Source organism: Lycium barbarum, chromosome 1 (genome assembly GCF_019175385.1).
Source record: "Lycium barbarum isolate Lr01 chromosome 1, ASM1917538v2, whole genome shotgun sequence".
Classification (NCBI taxonomy): domain Eukaryota; kingdom Viridiplantae; phylum Streptophyta; class Magnoliopsida; order Solanales; family Solanaceae; genus Lycium; species Lycium barbarum.
The window spans coordinates 140,622,577-140,628,576 of record NC_083337.1 but is presented as its reverse complement, the minus strand read 5'-3'; the positions used below and the strand labels follow the sequence as shown (position 1 = coordinate 140,628,576).

The window sequence follows — 6,000 nt, the reverse complement described above, 5'->3', positions numbered from 1 at the left end:
AAGGACATTGCGGAACACCTTAGGGTATGTTCTCAAAGATTTTCCACGCAAGAATTAGATTTTCTGCACCTGTTGTTCAGTTCGCCGTGATAAAACTTTTTTCTTTCATTTTAGATAAGTTTGAAGAAAGAACAAGAAGAGAAGGAGGACAAGAGAAGATACAAAGCACAAGCCCACCTTTATACAATCATCAAGGTCATTTTCAAATGTGTTAAGTGTCCGATAATAAGTTCTCTCCTTGAATATGCTGGTAAGGAGATTTATTTTGATCTTGTTGATCATGACTAAGTTCATAGCTTTCGGATCCAGAAACAGATGCCCTTTAACCTTTTCAAGGTACTATTTAATTTCTACTATTCTACAAAGTGGTAGTGAGACCGGCTTTGTTGTACGGGGTGGAGTCTTGGGCAGTCAAGAACTCGCACGTCCAAAAGATGAAAGTTGCGGAAATGAGAATGTTGCAATGGATGTATGGGCACACTAGGTGAGATAGGATTAGGAATGAAGATATCCGGGATAGGGTGGGAGTGGCATCGGTGGAGGACAAGATGCGGGAAGCGCGGCTGAGATGGTTTGAGCATGTGAAGAGGAGACACACAGATGCCCCAGTGCGGAGGTGTGAGAGGTTAGCTATGGACTGTTTCAGAAGAGGTAGAGGTAGGCCGAAGAAGTATTGGGGAGAGGTGCTTAGATAGGACATGGCACAATTCCAGCTTACCGAGGACATGACCTTAGATAGGAGGTTATGGAGGACTCAGATTAGGGTAGAAGGCTAGTAGGTTGTCCCGCGTATCCCTTCGTACTAGTAGTCGCAATTTTGATCTACAGTTTATTGTCCTTTGATTCTTGCTACTATTTGTTGTTTCTTGTACTTCGACTATCTTATTTATCTGTGGTAGACACTGCTTCTTTTTCTCAGACTGCTTTATCGGGGCTTTTTCACTTCTGTTAGTTGCATTTTCATATTGCTTTGAGCTATTTGTGCTTATCTGACCTTTTCTCGTCATGTTTTCTCTTGAGCCGAGGGTCTTTCAGAAACAACCTCCCTATCTTCTAAGATAGGGCTAAAATCCATGTCGTCCAGTATTTTAGATCTCTCACATGCTTGATTTTAGTTCCTTTTGACTGCTTTAAGAGTCTCCCTCATTTCGATGACATTTCCTCTTCCCTTTTCTCTTCCTTTTTTTTAAGGTATATACCAACAACAACAACAACCCAGTGAAATCCCACAACGTGGGGTCTGGGGAGGGTAGAGTGTACGCAGACCTTACTCCTACCAAGGTAGGACGGCTGTTTCCGAAAGTTTTTAAGGTATATACCACTTCCCAACAAATTTAATCGCCATGTGGATTCTTTGTTTCTATCATTTAATTCCTTGTTAATAACCTTTCTTCAAAAAAACAAGATGTAACTGTGATCTTGTGGAATTTAATCTGGAAGCGGAGTTATATTCTAAGGGTGACCTTCCTTCTGGTATATACAATCAATGAGTTACTAATTTCTATATGCGGTGTCTATATATATCTTTGGTATGTTTAAGTGGTCTTCCAATTTCTTGGATACTCTCACCTTGTGTTTGACCAAACTATCTGTTGCTGCAGGAGGAGGTTGCAAAAGAATAGGGTATCCCAGCTCAGTTCCAGCGTTTTTGGATTTGGGCAAAGCGGCAAAATCACATTTATCGGCCCAATCGCCCACTAACTTCGCAGGAGGAACTACAAACAGTGAGTCCTTATATCTTTCTCATTCCATTCTGAGTCTTTTTGGTATTGTTATGACGGTGTTTCCTTGTTTTTGGGAAATACGGAGTAATACTTTTTTTTGATCAAGTAAATGTATTTTCATTCATAAACATGGCCAAACTGGGCGTTTGCCTGTTTTGGGAAATAATACTTGTCATATTTCCATCACATTTCTGCATTAATAATGACTGCTGAATTTGTGAGTCTGTTGGATTTATTCTCTGCTGTTGAAGGCATGGTTTTTTTTTTTTTTTTTTTTTTTTTATTTAACTTTACTTCATCTAGCTAGCAGGGTTTTTTTTTTCTTTTGTAGAATCAGTGTGCACCGTAAGGAGGAGATAATTTGTTGAGGTCTTGTGTTACGTTCTTTGGAAAAGATTGGTAATTAGAATTAATTTGAGGATACTCTCTAATATCACTTCTTAGGTGATGTAGTGTTTATCTTGATTTTGAACCTTCAAACTTTCTGGAAAATTGATCTGTTGAAAAGAATATAGCACAGGTTCCTACAAAAGAGAAGATGGAGTTTAATCCCAGTATGGTGGATTATCCGGAGAGAAAGGAACTCAAGACGCTTTGAAGGCAAAAGCAAATTGGTCCAAAAGATGAAGCTTAGTTATATTTTTCTTTTTCATTTTGGTGTGAACAAGATTACATGGAAGATACTGAGTCTCTACTACAAGTCCTAGAGTCTCTATAGATCAGTAGATATAGTATAGTCTAGATTTTATGCTACATACTCCCTGTAAATTTGGCGTCACAACTTTTTGGTGATTTAATACAAGCTTGTTACCGCGGTACTTGTTGCCTAGGTGAGACCAAAGCACTAGGTGATTTCTTCTTCTATCCTAGTCTTGCGGACAAAGTTACCTGGTACTTGTTGCTGTTGGAGGTGGCAGATTTCCTGTGGAATTCGCCGAGATGCGCGCAAGTTGGCCCGGACACCACGGTTATTAAAAAAAAGGGAAAAGGGTTCAAAACACACTCCAACTTTGCGGGGGTCCTATGACCCCCCTAAACTACTTTAAAGTGGAATTATTAGCTCCCTAGGTGCTGAGGTGGCAAAGAGATTGTATGTCACTCTCTCAAAGAGAGTGAGAGAAGAAACGAAGATGTTTAAAATTTATTTTATAAGCAGTTTTTAGAAATATCTATTTTTCTTTTTTTCATTTTCCTTTTCATATGTTTCTCTTCATCCCTTTTGTTGGGTTTCTCAACCACCATTAACAAATGAAGCATTGATTCTCTTCAACAAGTTTGCTTTCAAGGAACCCAACCTATGAGTTTTCAACAGATTAATCGCCATTAGATAATCGAAAATCCGTCGAGCACCGCCATCTCTCTCTTCAATTCCTGCGACCCCTTTGTTTCCTTGATTTCATCTCCTTTTCGTCCCTTGAAACCCAAAAGATAAAATCAAATAAAATTCGGAGTCCCGAATCTTCAGATCAATCAGGATGATGGCCGGAAATGTGAATTTGGTTTTTCAGATGATTTGGGTTTTCTATTGATTTGAATTTCTCAACGGAGTTTCTGCTAATTTAGTCTAAAAGGGAGTTTTTGAGATGTTTTTGTTGGATTTTAATGTGAGATCCTCTACGTAGTAAAGGTCTGATTTGAGAGGTTGGGTGTTAATGGTGGAAGCATCTATAGAAAGAGTAGATAAAGAAGAAGTAGGGAAAATTTTGAAGAAAAAAAAAATTAATGGTAAATACAGTGTCAGGCGCGTGTATTTCACCCCAGGACATAAATTTGGTTTGACTTTTTAAGGAGGTAATAATTCCACTTTAAAATAGTCCAGGAGGGTCATAGGACCCCCGCAAAGTTGAAGTGTGTTATAGCAATTTCGGCTAAAGTTGAAGTGTGTTTTGAACCCTTTTCCCTTAAAAAAATACAATCTTGGGTTCAATTGGGTGTAAATCGAGCGAAATGTGTTATAGCAATTTCGGCTAAAGTAGAAATGTGTTGGAATCAATTGGGTGTAAATCGAGCGAAACAGCTTCTTATAAGCAAACCAAACTAGTTTTGATTGAGGGTAGTATTAGTTGCTGTTTTTGTTGTATTAATTCATATTAAAAAATAGAAATATGAGGCCCGTGGATTAATAAGTATCACTATAGTCTTTATGTAGGTATACTTATCCAATAGATTGACTGCATAGGATCCTGAGCGTACACAAACAATTAAATTGATGCCTCATTCATATTTTGATCATCTCGGATACTGCTCGAGTATGTGAATTTGATCTTCAGTTCTGGTGCTTAAAACATTTCAGTTTATCCAGGTATAACACCTTTTGATATCTTTAATGTTTTAAATTGATGATTTCTAGAAGGCATGAATGTTCTAGTTCCTACATTCTCTTCTGCTGTCCAACAAAAACACTTGTGCTTTATTTGCTCCTACGATTCTTTACAATAATTGATTCCTCCCTTTTTAACTTTTCTTGAACGATGTACACTGTTGTCTAAGGCAACCATCTGCAAGTGCAGGCTGGTCAGTAAAGGGAAGTTTCTAACAAGACCAACAATGCCAAGTTAAAATTATTCTTGGAAGTGGACTTTGGCCTGGTACCTTCCTTAACTATCTTATAGATCATAAATTGTCATGGATTACTTTCCTTTATTGACAGGTGCTTTTTTGCCTTATACTCTACTATACTTTAACTCGTTTAATATTTCAGGATCTCAGTCCTGGTCCTCCACCTGATAAAAGTAAAGATGATATACTCCTTTTTTTTTTTTTTTTTTTTTGAGAAGAATATATACTCCTTTTCTTTAAGCTTTATGATCCTGAGAAAGAAGAGCTGTGGTAAGTCGTTTGCTCTTAAAGGAGCCCACATGGCAGATATTTTTTTTTGGCAAGGTCTAACAACAAGATTTATTCCCTTTTTGTATTTCCAGTTATGTTGGTAGGCTTTTCGTGAAGAATACTAGTAAGCCAATTGAAATACTTCCAAAACTTAACGAGTTGGCTGGATTTGCTCCTGACCAAGAAATTGAACTTTGTGAGGTGTGTTATTGTCGCCTTCTCTCTGTTATTGATGCACTTATCGTTCTTATTGATGTTATTGACCGAGATGACATGAGAATTTGGTCTTTTTTCTTTACATGAAATAAAGTTTGAACCTTCTGTCATGTGTGAAAGACTAGACAAAAAGGCTTCATTTCGATTTAGCCAGGTTTTTGTCCTTTCTGTTTTCCCTGCTCGGTGGCTGAAAGCTTTTATCCTCTCAGATTTAGATTTGCTTTGCTGACTTATTTCTTACAGATTGAAGATGGGGATATTCTGTGCTTTCAGAAGAACGCTTCTCCTGAAGTTGAAGAACAAGTCCGATTTCCAGACGTTCCTTCATATCTGGAGTATGTAAAAAATCGCCAGGTGAATCCCGATAGAGCTACAGTTTTTGCAAGGCTGTTGATGCTATTTTTTTTTTATGTTACCTTAATCCTTTATTTTCCGGGCTTATAGTCCTCTATGGTGGTGCAAGGGAAATAACTTTCGAAACTTCCTTTGGTCTTTGCCTTGAGGAGTTGCATCATTGTTGTTACTGTATCTGCAACATCTTTTTCACCTCCTCTCCTTTAATATATGCATTATGCTTGTGCACACCATGAAACTGGCGCTTTATTTTTTATTTTCTCCGTTTTAGATTCCTCATATCTGAGTTTATTATTTACAGATTGTACATTTCAGAGCGCTGGAGAAACCGAAGGAGGAAGATTTCTGTTTGGAGTTGTGAGTTTATTTGGTACCTTTATCCTTCACTTTGCTGCAGAGCATTTGCTCCTGGTACATCTGTAACTATCTTATGTTGGTAATATTACAGAGCAAAAAGTGATACATCAGTCTTTCTTTGGAAGCGCACACTCGTAAGCACTCCTCCCCAACTCACTGTTCTGTTTTGCATTTTTACATTTATATATAGTCTGTCATTAAATGTACAACAAATTTCTGCTTTCCAGATCGAGGAAAGAATTTTTCTCCTCTAATTTGATTCTGCAGTTTATTCTTTCCTTTTGGTTTGTTTGGGGGTTATGTTTTGGTAAGTATCGGGAATTTAATTAATAGAGAAGAATAGTCAAGGCGAAAAGCACAAAAAAGTGGCAAAGTCTTTAGAGCTTTAAGTGCAAAACATAACTAAAGTGTGGGCTTTGGCGAAGAATAGTACCAAGCCGCCAACTAAGAAGAAATAAAAAAAATCGAAATGTATAGCACCAAGCCGCCGATTAAGAAGAAATTAAAAAAATAAATAAAT

General features: G+C 37.6%; 1 protein-coding gene across 21 annotated transcripts in view; it reads left to right on the top strand.

Annotated features, from left to right (window-relative positions):
* Nucleotides 1-5,480, top strand: part of LOC132640305 (pentatricopeptide repeat-containing protein At1g62914, mitochondrial-like) — a 13,648-nt gene extending 8,168 nt beyond the window's left edge. For 4 of the 21 annotated variants that reach the window (XM_060356869.1, XM_060356893.1, XM_060356832.1 and 1 more), the window contains 7 exons: nucleotides 1-24; nucleotides 115-250; nucleotides 1,192-1,311; nucleotides 1,602-1,724; nucleotides 4,235-4,754; nucleotides 5,013-5,123; nucleotides 5,425-5,480. The exon at nucleotides 1-24 is cut by the window's left edge. The gene's annotated coding sequence lies outside the window, so the exon portion shown is untranslated. Of the gene's footprint in view, nucleotides 25-114; nucleotides 251-1,191; nucleotides 1,312-1,601; nucleotides 1,725-3,862; nucleotides 4,027-4,234; nucleotides 4,755-5,012; nucleotides 5,124-5,424 lie in introns of all 21 variants that reach the window. The other 17 variants (XM_060356945.1, XM_060356876.1, XM_060356931.1 and 14 more) reach the window with 15 other exon arrangements.
* Nucleotides 5,481-6,000: the final 520 nt, after the last annotated feature.